This window comes from Phyllobates terribilis, unplaced genomic scaffold (assembly GCF_046119375.1).
Source record: "Phyllobates terribilis strain yellow unplaced genomic scaffold, ASM4611937v1 Scaffold_853__1_contigs__length_604787, whole genome shotgun sequence".
NCBI lineage: Eukaryota > Metazoa > Chordata > Amphibia > Anura > Dendrobatidae > Phyllobates > Phyllobates terribilis.
In genome coordinates this window covers 338,719-356,819 of record NW_027363613.1, presented here as the reverse complement: position 1 = coordinate 356,819, position 18,101 = coordinate 338,719, and the positions used below count along the sequence as shown (strand labels likewise).

The 18,101-nt window shown below is 48.3% G+C and overlaps 10 non-coding genes and 1 pseudogene across 10 annotated transcripts; all 11 read left to right on the top strand.

The window, feature by feature from the left end:
• The first annotated feature begins 164 nt into the window (after nt 1–164).
• LOC141240507 (U2 spliceosomal RNA) lies at nt 165–350 on the top strand. The gene has a single exon (XR_012305744.1). It is a non-coding gene; the product is annotated as a U2 spliceosomal RNA (small nuclear RNA).
• A 1,115-nt stretch (nt 351–1,465) lies between these two features.
• LOC141240383 (U2 spliceosomal RNA) lies at nt 1,466–1,656 on the top strand. The gene has a single exon (XR_012305633.1). It is a non-coding gene; the product is annotated as a U2 spliceosomal RNA (small nuclear RNA).
• Nucleotides 1,657–2,771: 1,115 nt separating this feature from the next.
• Nucleotides 2,772–2,962, top strand: LOC141240382 (U2 spliceosomal RNA). The gene has a single exon (XR_012305632.1). It is a non-coding gene; the product is annotated as a U2 spliceosomal RNA (small nuclear RNA).
• Nucleotides 2,963–4,077: 1,115 nt separating this feature from the next.
• On the top strand, nt 4,078–4,150 carry LOC141240520 (U2 spliceosomal RNA; annotated as a pseudogene).
• Nucleotides 4,151–9,719: 5,569 nt separating this feature from the next.
• On the top strand, nt 9,720–9,913 carry LOC141240477 (U2 spliceosomal RNA). The gene has a single exon (XR_012305723.1). It is a non-coding gene; the product is annotated as a U2 spliceosomal RNA (small nuclear RNA).
• A 1,115-nt stretch (nt 9,914–11,028) lies between these two features.
• On the top strand, nt 11,029–11,219 carry LOC141240381 (U2 spliceosomal RNA). The gene has a single exon (XR_012305631.1). It is a non-coding gene; the product is annotated as a U2 spliceosomal RNA (small nuclear RNA).
• A 1,115-nt stretch (nt 11,220–12,334) lies between these two features.
• LOC141240380 (U2 spliceosomal RNA) lies at nt 12,335–12,525 on the top strand. The gene has a single exon (XR_012305630.1). It is a non-coding gene; the product is annotated as a U2 spliceosomal RNA (small nuclear RNA).
• A 1,115-nt stretch (nt 12,526–13,640) lies between these two features.
• On the top strand, nt 13,641–13,831 carry LOC141240379 (U2 spliceosomal RNA). Its single transcript, XR_012305629.1, has one exon. It is a non-coding gene; the product is annotated as a U2 spliceosomal RNA (small nuclear RNA).
• A 1,115-nt stretch (nt 13,832–14,946) lies between these two features.
• Nucleotides 14,947–15,137, top strand: LOC141240378 (U2 spliceosomal RNA). Its single transcript, XR_012305628.1, has one exon. It is a non-coding gene; the product is annotated as a U2 spliceosomal RNA (small nuclear RNA).
• Nucleotides 15,138–16,252: 1,115 nt separating this feature from the next.
• Nucleotides 16,253–16,443, top strand: LOC141240377 (U2 spliceosomal RNA). Its single transcript, XR_012305627.1, has one exon. It is a non-coding gene; the product is annotated as a U2 spliceosomal RNA (small nuclear RNA).
• A 1,114-nt stretch (nt 16,444–17,557) lies between these two features.
• Nucleotides 17,558–17,748, top strand: LOC141240375 (U2 spliceosomal RNA). The gene has a single exon (XR_012305625.1). It is a non-coding gene; the product is annotated as a U2 spliceosomal RNA (small nuclear RNA).
• The last annotated feature ends 353 nt before the right edge of the window (nt 17,749–18,101 follow it).

Genomic DNA, 18,101 nt, shown 5'->3' with positions numbered 1-18,101 from the left:
GTGGCTATTTGTCCCTGTTCCTCGCTGTGGCCTTCTGGCTCGGAGGGACGGGGAATGGTTTGGGGGACCCTTCTCCTTTTGGAGAGGGTTTCAAGAAGACCAGCATCCTAGTGCACTTTTTTTGTGGCACTTGTCACTTTTTTAAGCGCACTCGGGTTTTGTACACGAATTCGGGCTTTCGATAAAAAAAAAAAAAATCTGTTCTTATCAGTTTAATATCTGATACGTCCCCTATCTGGGGACCATATATTAAATGGATTTTTAGAACAGGGAGATGGAAAAAGAGCTTGCTCTGTCCACTCCACGCATTGACCTGGTATTGCAGTATCTCCAGGACCGGTGCACCCCTTCTTTAATGCAGTTTCTAAAATCAGAAAGAATTGAATTCAATGTTTTTTGTTCATTTTGCTTGTTTGTCGGATTTTGGGATGGACTCTTTGGCTTTGCTTTTCTTCTCCTCATTGGATTTTTCATGTTCAAAGTTGCAGAAGCCAGATTACAAGCTCATTTTGGTTCAACTTCAGCAACTGTGCATTGCATTGCCATGTAATGTGATGCAATGCTATCTTTCTAGCTCTCCCTTTTTACTTCCTTTTGGATAAACCGACATATTAGGCAAGCATTTTGGAGCTTTCACCTAAATAACTACAGGTGGTGAGATAAGCTGCATAATATAATTGACCTTTCAGTATATTGTTGCACACACACCATCTATTTAGCAAATGCCCTTGTTATCAACAGCAGCCTTTTAAACTCACCTGAGCTAACAGGTATGTGCGCTGGTTACTCTGCTGCGCTTAAAATTTCTTTTTTGGTTTGCTACAATGCCTTTTCTGAAACGTTGTCTCCTTCTGCTGGAACACTGACTTCTTTCATTTAATGCCTGCAGACTATAAAAGAGAACCCAACCCAAAAAGTTTGGTTGATTAGTCTGTGGCATTCTGTTAAACTGTTGCTTATGGCGGTCTCTGTGAGCTTCTCAGCGACATTCAGCCAGCCAGGTATCCTGCCTGCAGTAGATGGAATGTGGCAATGGAACGCTGGCTGCGCGTGTCATAATAGGCTCTGAGCCTTTATATACCTGTGCACAGCAGCAGCCATCTTCAGTCTGCTGCTGGACAGCCAGCAGCAGCAGCAGCAGGAGAGGTATGTAATCAGGAGCCCTCCTGCTAAGGGTAGACAGCTGCTCGTTCCACCCCACCCCCCGCCTTAATTGGTTCTCCTCCCTTCCAACGGTGTTGAGGCGGGTGGGAACAGCAGGGGGTGAAGGTGCTGTGTTTAAAGAGGTGGAGTTATGCAGATCTAAAACGCGTGGATTGCAGCAGCAGCAAGCCGAAAAGTGCAGGCATGTAAGGGATCTAGAGGTTGACAACATGTCTTCTTAACGGGAGTCCAGGAGCTCATCTCCACAAATGGACTTTTCAGGATCCTTGGGTGGCTCCGTAGTTTGAAACCAATTCTGGTTATCGCTTCTCGGCCTTTTGGCTAAGATCAAGTGTAGTATCTGTTCTTATCAGTTTAATATCTGATACGTCCCCTATCTGGGGACCATATATTAAATGGATTTTTAGAACAGGGAGATGGAAAAAGAGCTTGCTCTGTCCACTCCACGCATTGACCTGGTATTGCAGTATCTCCAGGACCGGTGCACCCCTTCTTTAATGCAGTTTCTAAAATCAGAAAGAATTGAATTCAATGTTTTTTGTTCATTTTGCTTGTTTGTCGGATTTTGGGATGGACTCTTTGGCTTTGCTTTTCTTCTCCTCATTGGATTTTTCATGTTCAAAGTTGCAGAAGCCAGATTACAAGCTCATTTTGGTTCAACTTCAGCAACTGTGCATTGCATTGCCATGTAATGTGATGCAATGCTATCTTTCTAGCTCTCCCTTTTTACTTCCTTTTGGATAAACAGACATATTAGGCAAGCATTTTGGAGCTTTCACCTAAATAACTACAGGTGGTGAGATAAGCTGCACAATATAATTGACCTTTCAGTATATTTTTGCACACACACCATCTATTTAGCAAATGCCCTTGTTATCAACAGCAGCCTTTTAAACTCACCTGAGCTAACAGGTATGTGCGCTGGTTACTCTGCTGCGCTTAAAATTTCTTTTTTGGTTTGCTACAATGCCTTTTCTGAAACGTTGTCTCCTTCTGCTGGAACACTGACTTCTTTCATTTAATGCCTGCAGACTATAAAAGAGAACCCAACCCAAAAAGTTTGGTTGATTAGTCTGTGGCATTCTGTTAAACTGTTGCTTATGGCGGTCTCTGTGAGCTTCTCAGCGACATTCAGCCAGCCAGGTATCCTGCCTGCAGTAGATGGAATGTGGCAATGGAACGCTGGCTGCGCGTGTCATAATAGGCTCTGAGCCTTTATATACCTGTGCACAGCAGCAGCCACCTTCAGTCTGCTGCTGGACAGCCAGCAGCAGCAGCAGCAGGAGAGGTATGTAATCAGGAGCCCTCCTGCTAAGGGTAGACAGCTGCTCGTTCCACCCCACCCCCCGCCTTAATTGGTTCTCCTCCCTTCCAACGGTGTTGAGGCGGGTGGGAACAGCAGGGGGTGAAGGTGCTGTGTTTAAAGAGGTGGAGTTATGCAGATCTAAAACGCGTGGATTGCAGCAGCAGCAAGCCGAAAAGTGCAGGCATGTAAGGGATCTAGAGGTTGACAACATGTCTTCTTAACGGGAGTCCAGGAGCTCATCTCCACAAATGGACTTTTCAGGATCCTTGGGTGGCTCCGTAGTTTGAAACCAATTCTGGTTATCGCTTCTCGGCCTTTTGGCTAAGATCAAGTGTAGTATCTGTTCTTATCAGTTTAATATCTGATACGTCCCCTATCTGGGGACCATATATTAAATGGATTTTTAGAACAGGGAGATGGAAAAAGAGCTTGCTCTGTCCACTCCACGCATTGACCTGGTATTGCAGTATCTCCAGGACCGGTGCACCCCTTCTTTAATGCAGTTTCTAAAATCAGAAAGAATTGAATTCAATGTTTTTTGTTCATTTTGCTTGTTTGTCGGATTTTGGGATGGACTCTTTGGCTTTGCTTTTCTTCTCCTCATTGGATTTTTCATGTTCAAAGTTGCAGAAGCCAGATTACAAGCTCATTTTGGTTCAACTTCAGCAACTGTGCATTGCATTGCCATGTAATGTGATGCAATGCTATCTTTCTAGCTCTCCCTTTTTACTTCCTTTTGGATAAACAGACATATTAGGCAAGCATTTTGGAGCTTTCACCTAAATAACTACAGGTGGTGAGATAAGCTGCACAATATAATTGACCTTTCAGTATATTGTTGCACACACACCATCTATTTAGCAAATGCCCTTGTTATCAACAGCAGCCTTTTAAACTCACCTGAGCTAACAGGTATGTGCGCTGGTTACTCTGCTGCGCTTAAAATTTCTTTTTTGGTTTGCTACAATGCCTTTTCTGAAACGTTGTCTCCTTCTGCTGGAACACTGACTTCTTTCATTTAATGCCTGCAGACTATAAAAGAGAACCCAACCCAAAAAGTTTGGTTGATTAGTCTGTGGCATTCTGTTAAACTGTTGCTTATGGCGGTCTCTGTGAGCTTCTCAGCGACATTCAGCCAGCCAGGTATCCTGCCTGCAGTAGATGGAATGTGGCAATGGAACGCTGGCTGCGCGTGTCATAATAGGCTCTGAGCCTTTATATACCTGTGCACAGCAGCAGCCACCTTCAGTCTGCTGCTGGACAGCCAGCAGCAGCAGCAGCAGGAGAGGTATGTAATCAGGAGCCCTCCTGCTAAGGGTAGACAGCTGCTCGTTCCACCCCACCCCCCGCCTTAATTGGTTCTCCTCCCTTCCAACGGTGTTGAGGCGGGTGGGAACAGCAGGGGGTGAAGGTGCTGTGTTTAAAGAGGTGGAGTTATGCAGATCTAAAACGCGTGGATTGCAGCAGCAGCAAGCCGAAAAGTGCAGGCATGTAAGGGATCTAGAGGTTGACAACATGTCTTCTTAACGGGAGTCCAGGAGCTCATCTCCACAAATGGACTTTTCAGGATCCTTGGGTGGCTCCGTAGTTTGAAACCAATTCTGGTTATCGCTTCTCGGCCTTTTGGCTAAGATCAAGTGTAGTATCTGTTCTTTTAAGAACACAAGAGCTACAATCTACACTTGACGAGAGCGATCGAACTCGGAAGGAGAAGAGCTTCGGAGCCCAGCTGACATCAGAGAACGAAGGCGGATATCGGTGGGAGGAAGAAGCTCTAAAGAATCCAGAAGAAGACGAAGACTCGGAAAAGAATCGGGCTGTCCTGTGGAATCTTCGAGGAAGAAAATCATCGAGACAAAGACCTTTCGGGGAATTTGTCCAGAACGCGACGGGAGAAGAATCTGCATAGCTCCACCCATTCCGGGAAGAGTTCCAGATCCAGCTCCAAGAAGTAACTGCAGGAGGAAAGCCATGGCAAGCGCTGCGAGGAAGGCCGAAAAGAAGAGCCTGGAGCTGGGGACAGCCAGGAGGGCCCAGCCAGGAGCCGATTCTGACCCCAAGGACTCTGCCTCCACGACTGGCCAGCAGAAGGGACCCCAGAAGCCCCGCCACGAAGCTCCAGCCCTGGAGCCATGGATGCGGCAGACGGTGGCCCTGAAGCTGAAGGAAGTGGATGGGAGGGTGCCGGACATGTCCTCGGACGTGTTCTGCCAGAAGATGCTGCTGGATCGAGGCTTCTCCAGGTCGGACACCCTCAGCATCCAGACCTTCTTGACGGGGATCTTCTTCGTCACCTTCGCCACTGTGAACACCTGCAGGAGGTTCTGGGAAATGGTAAGCGCAAAAGGACCGGATAATTCTTTCTCTGCCTTTACAGGTAGCTGCCCTATCCAGAGGGATGAAAGGAGGATCACGGTCTCCATGCGCAACCCGCACACCCCAGGCCAAGACATCTGTACCTTCCTGAGACGCTTCTGTTTGGTTGTGAAGGAACCCTCTCACATCCTGAATGGACTCGGCTTCTGGACAGGTAAGTGGTCGGTGACCGTTAGACTTCACAGGGACCTGGCGTACTCAGACGGACTTCGGCACCTGCCCCCGACATTCTCCCTGGGCAACTCCTACGGCCTCATCTATTACCCGGACATGCCGCGGAACTGCAGGAGATGCGGCAAGAACGGCCACGAGATGAAGGACTGCAAGGAGGATGCCTGCAGGATTTGTCGAGTGACGGGACACAGCTCGAAGGACTGCCCGAAGAAGACGTCCTGCAACCTGTGTGGGCTGGCGGCTCATCTGTACAAGGATTGCCCCAGGCGTGAGAGATCCTGGGCATCGGTGGTTGCGACGACCCCAGCTACGGAGGACAAGGCCCCGACGACCAGGCCTGTGAAGGTCAAGGACGCGACGACCAAGGCCCCAGCGGCCAAGGCCGAGACGACCAAGGCCAAAGCGGTCAAGGAGTCGGTGGCCAAAGCCCCAGAGACGGTCCCAGCAGCTCCGAAGCAGAAGAAAAAGTCAAAGGAGGGTAAGAGTTCTGTCACCCCTCTCTCGATCCCTCCCCCTGCCACCCCCGTCCAATCCCCCCCCACCCCGGCCACCCCTGCTGAGGATTCCACTTCCTCTTCCTCCTTCCCCTACTCCTCAGCAGGTGTCCTTTCCCCTGCCCCGGCAGCCACTCTCCCTCCCCAGACCATGGTAGCGGTGGAATTAACCTTTCCTCCACCCGCCGCTATCTATTCCGAGGAGGATTTTCCCCTTCTTGTCTCCCCAGTTCCAACCCGGGGAAAGAGGAAGGTGGAGGACAGCCCTGCTACTGAATCCTCCAAAAAGAAGATTCTGGATTTCGTAGGCGAAAAGGAGGATACCCTCCCTGAGCCAGAAGAGATGGAGCACATGGTTGAGACCCTGGTGGCCGAGCCAGAAGAGGAGGAACTGGTGGTCGCCGAGATTGAGGCCGCGCTGCTTGACCAGATGGAGGAAGAGGGCCTGCTGGTGATCCCGTCACCAGCAGTCAACACCGACGAGGGACCACCCGACCGGAGTGGTAACTAAGGTGTATTGCCTGCGCTAACTTTTTCTTTTTTCCCTACATGATGGCTAATATTAACTTATTTTCCATTAATGTCAGGAGCATCAAGGACAAGTTCAGACGTCAGACTATTTATGCCTTCCTTACTTCCCAGTTGTGTGATGTTTATATGTTGCAGGAATGTTCCCTTCCCTCCTCTAGGTCCTTCAAACATCTGGCCAGGGAGTGGTCCCACGGTCCATCCTACTGGTCCGGTGGGGGTGACTGCAAGTCTGCGGGGGTCGCAATTCTGATCAGGGGGGGCGCATTCACGCTTGAGTCCGTCCAGGAGCTCATCTGCGGCAGGGCTCTTGTTGTAGATGGCAACTGGGCGGGAGAACCTGTCAGGTTCATCAACGTGTATGCGTCCCCACTGAAGAATGAGCGTTTGGAGCTTTTCCAGACCCTGCGGCTTCAGCTTGCCACCACCAGGACCTTAGTGATGGCCGGGGATTTCAACTGCCCCATCGAGGAGGACGGTCGTAGTTCTGGCACATCTGCCAAGTTGGACATCACGTCCAAGCTGCTCATCGAGATGGTAACCGAGGCCTCTCTTCAGGACGTGGTGGGCTCCATGGGGAGAGGCTCCACGAACTATTCGTGGAGCCGACCCGATGGCTCACTCCGCTCCAGGATTGACTTTGTGTTCACCTCTCGGGCAGTCAGGCAGAGTAGGCACTCGATGGTCTCCTGCTTCTTCTCCGACCACAGAGCCATTCACTTACAAGGTGTCCTCGGCGACGGTTTTCCGTCCGGCCCCGGCTCCTGGAAGCTGAATTGTGCTCTGCTGGCTCAGGATGAAGTCGTGGAGGAGCTGAGAGCAGCCTACGCAATGTGGCAGTCCTACAAGGGTAGCTTCCAAACAGTCTCTGATTGGTGGGAATATGTTAAACTTGAGTTTCGCTGTTTCTTTCAGGCCAAGGGTCGACAACAGGAGTGTGAGAAGAGGAGGGACTTCAGAGGGCTGCAGCGCGAGCTGCGGTCGCTGCAGGACCTTCTTCACTGCGGCTGGGACGTGAGGGAGGAGCTGGAGGAGACCAAGAAGAGCCTGAAAAGGCACTTTGAGGAGGAGTCCAAGCGAATCATCTTCCGTTCCAAAGTGGAGAATCTGGAGAAGGGTGAGAAATGTAACTCATTCTTTTTCAGGAAACTTCATGCCGGTCACACGCCCCTGAACGAGCTGCGAGACGAGAGCGGAAACATGCGACGTGGGAAGGAGGACGTGATGAGGGTCGTCAGCGACTTCTACAGCGAACTCTACTCCCACAAGACTACCGACCCCGACGCTGCTGATAAGTTCCTGTCAGGTATCACTAACCATCTTGATCCTGCAGGCACGGCAGCCTTGGACAAACCTCTGATGGTGGGCGAATTGCTCTCTGCCGCTAAATCCTTTAGGACCGGCAGGACCCCGGGCAGTGATGGTCTTCCAGCGGAGCTCTATGTAGCGCTGGGAGACCTCATCTGTCCGGACCTGTTGGACCTGTACGAGGAGATGGTGGTGGAGGGTAGAATGCCTCCATCTTTGAGGGAAGGAATGGTCACGATCCTGTACAAGCGGAAGGGAGAGAGGTGCGACCTGAGGAATTGGCGTCCCATCACTCTGCTCAACGTGGACTACAAGATCCTGGCCAAGACGATGGCGACACGACTTAAGACGGTCATCGGACGGATCATCCACCCGGACCAGACCTGCGGCATCCCTGGACGTCGCATCGCAGACAGCCTCGCTCTCGTGCGGGACACGGTCGAGTACATCAAGGTCCGCCGCGCACACGCGGCCCTGGTCTCCTTGGATCAGGAGAAGGCCTTCGACCGGGTTTCCCACGAGTTCATGGGCCGAGCTCTGCACCGGTTAGGTTTGGGTAACATGTTTTGTTCGTATGTCCGTCTGATGTATTTTGATATCCACAGCTCGGTGTTGGTGAACGGCTGGAAGACTGACCCCTTCCCTGTCCTCTCTGGGGTCAGACAAGGCTGCCCTCTATCACCTCTTCTTTTTGTTTGTGTTATAGAACTCTTCGCAGAGGCTATCCGGCAGAATGGAGAGATCAGAGGGATCACCGCACCGGGTCCGGGACGACACGAGGTCAAGTGCTCGCTCTACATGGACGACGTCACCGTCTTCTGCGCTGATCGTGGTTCAGTCGACGCCCTCGTCCAGACGTGTGAGAGGTTCGGCCGGGCTTCAGGGGCCAAAGTCAACTGCAGGAAGTCGGAAGCCATGCTCTTCGGGGATTGGCAGCCGGCCTCCTCCGCCCCCTTCCCCTTCAACATTCAACCGGATTTCCTCAAGGTGCTGGGAGTCTGGTTCGGGAAGGAAGGAGCAGCCCTCAAGTCCTGGCAAGAACGCTTGGCCAAGGTGAAGCAACGGATCGGACTCTGGAGCCTCAGACACCTCACTTGTGAGGGTAAGGCACTCGTCCTGCGTAATGAGGTACTGCCCGTCTTGCAGTACACGGCGCAGGCCTGGCCCCCACACGTCACTGTGTGCAGGGCCATTACCAGGACAGTGTTTCACTTTGTCTGGGGATCCAAGATGGACAGAGTCAGGCGGGCCGTCATGTACAAGGAGCCTCGCAAGGGTGGGAAGGGCGTTCCAGATATCCCCACCCTCCTGCGATCCTCTTTTGTGTGTGATTGTGTCCGCCAGACTTTGCAAGTCAAGAATGGCTCCGCGGGCAGGTCCATGTCTCGCTTCTTCCTGCTTCCACTTTGGAGGCGACTCGGCTGGGACAAGTGGGACAGCTCCTTCCCCTACAACTGGACGACGCCATGGTTCTACGGAGACGTCGTTCGATTTGTGGGGGAGCATCAACTGGAGGGACTCAAGCCCGACTTGTGGAAGCCCAAAACTATCCACAAGCTAATCAGAGCCAAGGATGACGTGGAGAACATCACAGGACTTCACCAGGACACGCTGGAGACTGTGTGGACAAATGTGTCGTCTGACAGGCTGACCAACGGGCACAAGGACTTGTCGTGGATGGCGATTCAGGGCGGACTGCCCGTCCGGTCATTCATGCATGCCCGGAACCTGTGCAAGACCCGGTACTGCCCAAGGTGCCCCTTCGTGGAGGAAACATCTTTGCACACTTTTTGGGACTGCGGATTTGCACAGCGCCTATTGACTGCACTTGAGGACGACCTGAGGAACTCTGTCCCCAGGGCGAGCCTATCGCACCATTCTGTGCTTTACGGACTCTTCCCTGGGATTCATACCGTCGGAGCCATCCAGGAGGCTTGGCGCCTTATGAACTGCTTCAAGGATGCCGTTTGGGTCGCCAGGAACCGGCTCATCTTGAGGAGGGAGAGGATGTCCATCCAGGACTGCCGCAGGCTGATCCACAGCCTGCTCAGAGACTATTCCATCATGGACGGTCCGGAGGACGAGGACGAGGACTAAACCCCTCCTCCCCCTCTCCCCTTATGTGTCTTGTCTTTCAATAAAGCTTCGGGCCTGTGATTTTCCCCTCCCCATCCCCTTTTTCCCAATCCCCATCCCTTATCACGGTTCGTCGTACTGTATTAATTGACATGCTTTTTCTTTCAGATTGAGTGTTTTGTGTAGCATAGGGGTGTGATGTGTCTAGTTAGTGCGTCGTATCCTCATGCTATGTAAATATGATGTAGAATTCTGTGTGTACTGGGCTGCGGCACTGTACACTGTCTGTTAACTTATTTTTTGTGCTAATAAAAGATATATTCAATCAAAAAAATCTGTTCTTATCAGTTTAATATCTGATACGTCCCCTATCTGGGGACCATATATTAAATGGATTTTTAGAACAGGGAGATGGAAAAAGAGCTTGCTCTGTCCACTCCACGCATTGACCTGGTATTGCAGTATCTCCAGGACCGGTGCACCCCTTCTTTAATGCAGTTTCTAAAATCAGAAAGAATTGAATTCAATGTTTTTTGTTCATTTTGCTTGTTTGTCGGATTTTGGGATGGACTCTTTGGCTTTGCTTTTCTTCTCCTCATTGGATTTTTCATGTTCAAAGTTGCAGAAGCCAGATTACAAGCTCATTTTGGTTCAACTTCAGCAACTGTGCATTGCATTGCCATGTAATGTTATGCAATGCTATCTTTCTAGCTCTCCCTTTTTACTTCCTTTTGGATAAACAGACATATTAGGCAAGCATTTTGGAGCTTTCACCTAAATAACTACAGGTGGTGAGATAAGCTGCACAATATAATTGACCTTTCAGTATATTGTTGCACACACACCATCTATTTAGCAAATGCCCTTGTTATCAACAGCAGCCTTTTAAACTCACCTGAGCTAACAGGTATGTGCGCTGGTTACTCTGCTGCGCTTAAAATTTCTTTTTTGGTTTGCTACAATGCCTTTTCTGAAACGTTGTCTCCTTCTGCTGGAACACTGACTTCTTTCATTTAATGCCTGCAGACTATAAAAGAGAACCCAACCCAAAAAGTTTGGTTGATTAGTCTGTGGCATTCTGTTAAACTGTTGCTTATGGCGGTCTCTGTGAGCTTCTCAGCGACATTCAGCCAGCCAGGTATCCTGCCTGCAGTAGATGGAATGTGGTAATGGAACGCTGGCTGCGCGTGTCATAATAGGCTCTGAGCCTTTATATACCTGTGCACAGCAGCAGCCACCTTCAGTCTGCTGCTGGACAGCCAGCAGCAGCAGCAGCAGGAGAGGTATGTAATCAGGAGCCCTCCTGCTAAGGGTAGACAGCTGCTCGTTCCACCCCACCCCCCGCCTTAATTGGTTCTCCTCCCTTCCAACCGTGTTGAGGCGGGTGGGAACAGCAGGGGGTGAAGGTGCTGTGTTTAAAGAGGTGGAGTTATGCAGATCTAAAACGCGTGGATTGCAGCAGCAGCAAGCCGAAAAGTGCAGGCATGTAAGGGATCTAGAGGTTGACAACATGTCTTCTTAACGGGAGTCCAGGAGCTCATCTCCACAAATGGACTTTTCAGGATCCTTGGGTGGCTCCGTAGTTTGAAACCAATTCTGGTTATCGCTTCTCGGCCTTTTGGCTAAGATCAAGTGTAGTATCTGTTCTTATCAGTTTAATATCTGATACGTCCCCTATCTGGGGACCATATATTAAATGGATTTTTAGAACAGGGAGATGGAAAAAGAGCTTGCTCTGTCCACTCCACGCATTGACCTGGTATTGCAGTATCTCCAGGACCGGTGCACCCCTTCTTTAATGCAGTTTCTAAAATCAGAAAGAATTGAATTCAATGTTTTTTGTTCATTTTGCTTGTTTGTCGGATTTTGGGATGGACTCTTTGGCTTTGCTTTTCTTCTCCTCATTGGATTTTTCATGTTCAAAGTTGCAGAAGCCAGATTACAAGCTCATTTTGGTTCAACTTCAGCAACTGTGCATTGCATTGCCATGTAATGTTATGCAATGCTATCTTTCTAGCTCTCCCTTTTTACTTCCTTTTGGATAAACAGACATATTAGGCAAGCATTTTGGAGCTTTCACCTAAATAACTACAGGTGGTGAGATAAGCTGCACAATATAATTGACCTTTCAGTATATTGTTGCACACACACCATCTATTTAGCAAATGCCCTTGTTATCAACAGCAGCCTTTTAAACTCACCTGAGCTAACAGGTATGTGCGCTGGTTACTCTGCTGCGCTTAAAATTTCTTTTTTGGTTTGCTACAATGCCTTTTCTGAAACGTTGTCTCCTTCTGCTGGAACACTGACTTCTTTCATTTAATGCCTGCAGACTATAAAAGAGAACCCAACCCAAAAAGTTTGGTTGATTAGTCTGTGGCATTCTGTTAAACTGTTGCTTATGGCGGTCTCTGTGAGCTTCTCAGCGACATTCAGCCAGCCAGGTATCCTGCCTGCAGTAGATGGAATGTGGTAATGGAACGCTGGCTGCGCGTGTCATAATAGGCTCTGAGCCTTTATATACCTGTGCACAGCAGCAGCCACCTTCAGTCTGCTGCTGGACAGCCAGCAGCAGCAGCAGCAGGAGAGGTATGTAATCAGGAGCCCTCCTGCTAAGGGTAGACAGCTGCTCGTTCCACCCCACCCCCCGCCTTAATTGGTTCTCCTCCCTTCCAACGGTGTTGAGGCGGGTGGGAACAGCAGGGGGTGAAGGTGCTGTGTTTAAAGAGGTGGAGTTATGCAGATCTAAAACGCGTGGATTGCAGCAGCAGCAAGCCGAAAAGTGCAGGCATGTAAGGGATCTAGAGGTTGACAACATGTCTTCTTAACGGGAGTCCAGGAGCTCATCTCCACAAATGGACTTTTCAGGATCCTTGGGTGGCTCCGTAGTTTGAAACCAATTCTGGTTATCGCTTCTCGGCCTTTTGGCTAAGATCAAGTGTAGTATCTGTTCTTATCAGTTTAATATCTGATACGTCCCCTATCTGGGGACCATATATTAAATGGATTTTTAGAACAGGGAGATGGAAAAAGAGCTTGCTCTGTCCACTCCACGCATTGACCTGGTATTGCAGTATCTCCAGGACCGGTGCACCCCTTCTTTAATGCAGTTTCTAAAATCAGAAAGAATTGAATTCAATGTTTTTTGTTCATTTTGCTTGTTTGTCGGATTTTGGGATGGACTCTTTGGCTTTGCTTTTCTTCTCCTCATTGGATTTTTCATGTTCAAAGTTGCAGAAGCCAGATTACAAGCTCATTTTGGTTCAACTTCAGCAACTGTGCATTACATTGCCATGTAATGTGATGCAATGCTATCTTTCTAGCTCTCCCTTTTTACTTCCTTTTGGATAAACAGACATATTAGGCAAGCATTTTGGAGCTTTCACCTAAATAACTACAGGTGGTGAGATAAGCTGCACAATATAATTGACCGTTCAGTATATTGTTGCACACACACCATCTATTTAGCAAATGCCCTTGTTATCAACAGCAGCCTTTTAAACTCACCTGAGCTAACAGGTATGTGCGCTGGTTACTCTGCTGCGCTTAAAATTTCTTTTTTGGTTTGCTACAATGCCTTTTCTGAAACGTTGTCTCCTTCTGCTGGAACACTGACTTCTTTCATTTAATGCCTGCAGACTATAAAAGAGAACCCAACCCAAAAAGTTTGGTTGATTAGTCTGTGGCATTCTGTTAAACTGTTGCTTATGGCGGTCTCTGTGAGCTTCTCAGCGACATTCAGCCAGCCAGGTATCCTGCCTGCAGTAGATGGAATGTGGCAATGGAACGCTGGCTGCGCGTGTCATAATAGGCTCTGAGCCTTTATATACCTGTGCACAGCAGCAGCCACCTTCAGTCTGCTGCTGGACAGCCAGCAGCAGCAGCAGCAGGAGAGGTATGTAATCAGGAGCCCTCCTGCTAAGGGTAGACAGCTGCTCGTTCCACCCCACCCCCCGCCTTAATTGGTTCTCCTCCCTTCCAACGGTGTTGAGGCGGGTGGGAACAGCAGGGGGTGAAGGTGCTGTGTTTAAAGAGGTGGAGTTATGCAGATCTAAAACGCGTGGATTGCAGCAGCAGCAAGCCGAAAAGTGCAGGCATGTAAGGGATCTAGAGGTTGACAACATGTCTTCTTAACGGGAGTCCAGGAGCTCATCTCCACAAATGGACTTTTCAGGATCCTTGGGTGGCTCCGTAGTTTGAAACCAATTCTGGTTATCGCTTCTCGGCCTTTTGGCTAAGATCAAGTGTAGTATCTGTTCTTATCAGTTTAATATCTGATACGTCCCCTATCTGGGGACCATATATTAAATGGATTTTTAGAACAGGGAGATGGAAAAAGAGCTTGCTCTGTCCACTCCACGCATTGACCTGGTATTGCAGTATCTCCAGGACCGGTGCACCCCTTCTTTAATGCAGTTTCTAAAATCAGAAAGAATTGAATTCAATGTTTTTTGTTCATTTTGCTTGTTTGTCGGATTTTGGGATAGACTCTTTGGCTTTGCTTTTCTTCTCCTCATTGGATTTTTCATGTTCAAAGTTGCAGAAGCCAGATTACAAGCTCATTTTGGTTCAACTTCAGCAACTGTGCATTGCATTGCCATGTAATGTGATGCAATGCTATCTTTCTAGCTCTCCCTTTTTACTTCCTTTTGGATAAACAGACATATTAGGCAAGCATTTTGGAGCTTTCACCTAAATAACTACAGGTGGTGAGATAAGCTGCACAATATAATTGACCTTTCAGTATATTGTTGCACACACACCATCTATTTAGCAAATGCCCTTGTTATCAACAGCAGCCTTTTAAACTCACCTGAGCTAACAGGTATGTGCGCTGGTTACTCTGCTGTGCTTAAAATTTCTTTTTTGGTTTGCTACAATGCCTTTTCTGAAACGTTGTCTCCTTCTGCTGGAACACTGACTTCTTTCATTTAATGCCTGCAGACTATAAAAGAGAACCCAACCCAAAAAGTTTGGTTGATTAGTCTGTGGCATTCTGTTAAACTGTTGCTTATGGCGGTCTCTGTGAGCTTCTCAGCGACATTCAGCCAGCCAGGTATCCTGCCTGCAGTAGATGGAATGTGGCAATGGAACGCTGGCTGCGCGTGTCATAATAGGCTCTGAGCCTTTATATACCTGTGCACAGCAGCAGCCACCTTCAGTCTGCTGCTGGACAGCCAGCAGCAGCAGCAGCAGGAGAGGTATGTAATCAGGAGCCCTCCTGCTAAGGGTAGACAGCTGCTCGTTCCACCCCACCCCCCGCCTTAATTGGTTCTCCTCCCTTCCAACGGTGTTGAGGCGGGTGGGAACAGCAGGGGGTGAAGGTGCTGTGTTTAAAGAGGTGGAGTTATGCAGATCTAAAACGCGTGGATTGCAGCAGCAGCAAGCCGAAAAGTGCAGGCATGTAAGGGATCTAGAGGTTGACAACATGTCTTCTTAACGGGAGTCCAGGAGCTCATCTCCACAAATGGACTTTTCAGGATCCTTGGGTGGCTCCGTAGTTTGAAACCAATTCTGGTTATCGCTTCTCGGCCTTTTGGCTAAGATCAAGTGTAGTATCTGTTCTTATCAGTTTAATATCTGATACGTCCCCTATCTGGGGACCATATATTAAATGGATTTTTAGAACAGGGAGATGGAAAAAGAGCTTGCTCTGTCCACTCCACGCATTGACCTGGTATTGCAGTATCTCCAGGACCGGTGCACCCCTTCTTTAATGCAGTTTCTAAAATCAGAAAGAATTGAATTCAATGTTTTTTGTTCATTTTGCTTGTTTGTCGGATTTTGGGATGGACTCTTTGGCTTTGCTTTTCTTCTCCTCATTGGATTTTTCATGTTCAAAGTTGCAGAAGCCAGATTACAAGCTCATTTTGGTTCAACTTCAGCAACTGTGCATTGCATTGCCATGTAATGTGATGCAATGCTATCTTTCTAGCTCTCCCTTTTTACTTCCTTTTGGATAAACAGACATATTAGGCAAGCATTTTGGAGCTTTCACCTAAATAACTACAGGTGGTGAGATAAGCTGCACAATATAATTGACCTTTCAGTATATTGTTGCACACACACCATCTATTTAGCAAATGCCCTTGTTATCAACAGCAGCCTTTTAAACTCACCTGAGCTAACAGGTATGTGCGCTGGTTACTCTGCTGCGCTTAAAATTTCTTTTTTGGTTTGCTACAATGCCTTTTCTGAAACGTTGTCTCCTTCTGCTGGAACACTGACTTCTTTCATTTAATGCCTGCAGACTATAAAAGAGAACCCAACCCAAAAAGTTTGGTTGATTAGTCTGTGGCATTCTGTTAAACTGTTGCTTATGGCGGTCTCTGTGAGCTTCTCAGCGACATTCAGCCAGCCAGGTATCCTGCCTGCAGTAGATGGAATGTGGCAATGGAACGCTGGCTGCGCGTGTCATAATAGGCTCTGAGCCTTTATATACCTGTGCACAGCAGCAGCCACCTTCAGTCTGCTGCTGGACAGCCAGCAGCAGCAGCAGCAGGAGAGGTATGTAATCAGGAGCCCTCCTGCTAAGGGTAGACAGCTGCTCGTTCCACCCCACCCCCCGCCTTAATTGGTTCTCCTCCCATCCAACGGTGTTGAGGCGGGTGGGAACAGCAGGGGGTGAAGGTGCTGTGTTTAAAGAGGTGGAGTTATGCAGATCTAAAACGCGTGGATTGCAGCAGCAGCAAGCCGAAAAGTGCAGGCATGTAAGGGATCTAGAGGTTGACAACATGTCTTCTTAACGGGAGTCCAGGAGCTCATCTCCACAAATGGACTTTTCAGGATCCTTGGGTGGCTCCGTAGTTTGAAACCAATTCTGGTTATCGCTTCTCGGCCTTTTGGCTAAGATCAAGTGTAGTATCTGTTCTTATCAGTTTAATATCTGATACGTCCCCTATCTGGGGACCATATATTAAATGGATTTTTAGAACAGGGAGATGGAAAAAGAGCTTGCTCTGTCCACTCCACGCATTGACCTGGTATTGCAGTATCTCCAGGACCGGTGCACCCCTTCTTTAATGCAGTTTCTAAAATCAGAAAGAATTGAATTCAATGTTTTTGTTCATTTTGCTTGTTTGTCGGATTTTGGGATGGACTCTTTGGCTTTGCTTTTCTTCTCCTCATTGGATTTTTCATGTTCAAAGTTGCAGAAGCCAGATTACAAGCTCATTTTGGTTCAACTTCAGCAACTGTGCATTGCATTGCCATGTAATGTGATGCAATGCTATCTTTCTAGCTCTCCCTTTTTACTTCCTTTTGGATAAACAGACATATTAGGCAAGCATTTTGGAGCTTTCACCTAAACAACTACAGGTGGTGAGATAAGCTGCACAATATAATTGACCTTTCAGTATATTGTTGCACACACACCATCTATTTAGCAAATGCCCTTGTTATCAACAGCAGCCTTTTAAACTCACCTGAGCTAACAGGTATGTGCGCTGGTTACTCTGCTGCGCTTAAAATTTATTTTTTGGTTTGCTACAATGCCTTTTCTGAAACGTTGTCTCCTTCTGCTGGAACACTGACTTCTTTCATTTAATGCCTGCAGACTATAAAAGAGAACCCAACCCAAAAAGTTTGGTTGATTAGTCTGTGGCATTCTGTTAAACTGTTGCTTATGGCGGTCTCTGTGAGCTTCTCAGCGACATTCAGCCAGCCAGGTATCCTGCCTGCAGTAGATGGAATGTGGCAATGGAACGCTGGCTGCGCGTGTCATAATAGGCTCTGAGCCTTTATATACCTGTGCACAGCAGCAGCCACCTTCAGTCTGCTGCTGGACAGCCAGTAGCAGCAGCAGCAGGAGAGGTATGTAATCAGGAGCCCTCCTGCTAAGGGTAGACAGCTGCTCGTTCCACCCCACCCCCCGCCTTAATTGGTTCTCCTCCCTTCCAACGGTGTTGAGGCGGGTGGGAACAGCAGGGGGTGAAGGTGCTGTGTTTAAAGAGGTGGAGTTATGCAGATCTAAAACGCGTGGATTGCAGCAGCAGCAAGCCGAAAAGTGCAGGCATGTAAGGGATCTAGAGGTTGACAACATGTCTTCTTAACGGGAGTCCAGGAGCTCATCTCCACAAATGGACTTTTCAGGATCCTTGGGTGGCTCCGTAGTTTGAAACCAATTCTGGTTATCGCTTCTCGGCCTTTTGGCTAAGATCAAGTGTAGTATCTGTTCTTATCAGTTTAATATCTGATACGTCCCCTATCTGGGGACCATATATTAAATGGATTTTTAGAACAGGGAGATGGAAAAAGAGCTTGCTCTGTCCACTCCACGCATTGACCTGGTATTGCAGTATCTCCAGGACCGGTGCACCCCTTCTTTAATGCAGTTTCTAAAATCAGAAAGAATTGAATTCAATGTTTTTGTTCATTTTGCTTGTTTGTCGGATTTTGGGATGGACTCTTTGGCTTTGCTTTTCTTCTCCTCATTGGATTTTTCATGTTCAAAGTTGCAGAAGCCAGATTACAAGCTCATTTTGGTTCAACTTCAGCAACTGTGCATTGCATTGCCATGTAATGTGATGCAATGCTATCTTTCTAGCTCTCCCTTTTTACTTCCTTTTGGATAAACAGACATATTAGGCAAGCATTTTGGAGCTTTCACCTAAACAACTACAGGTGGTGAGATAAGCTGCACAATGTAATTGACCTTTCAGTATATTGTTGCACAC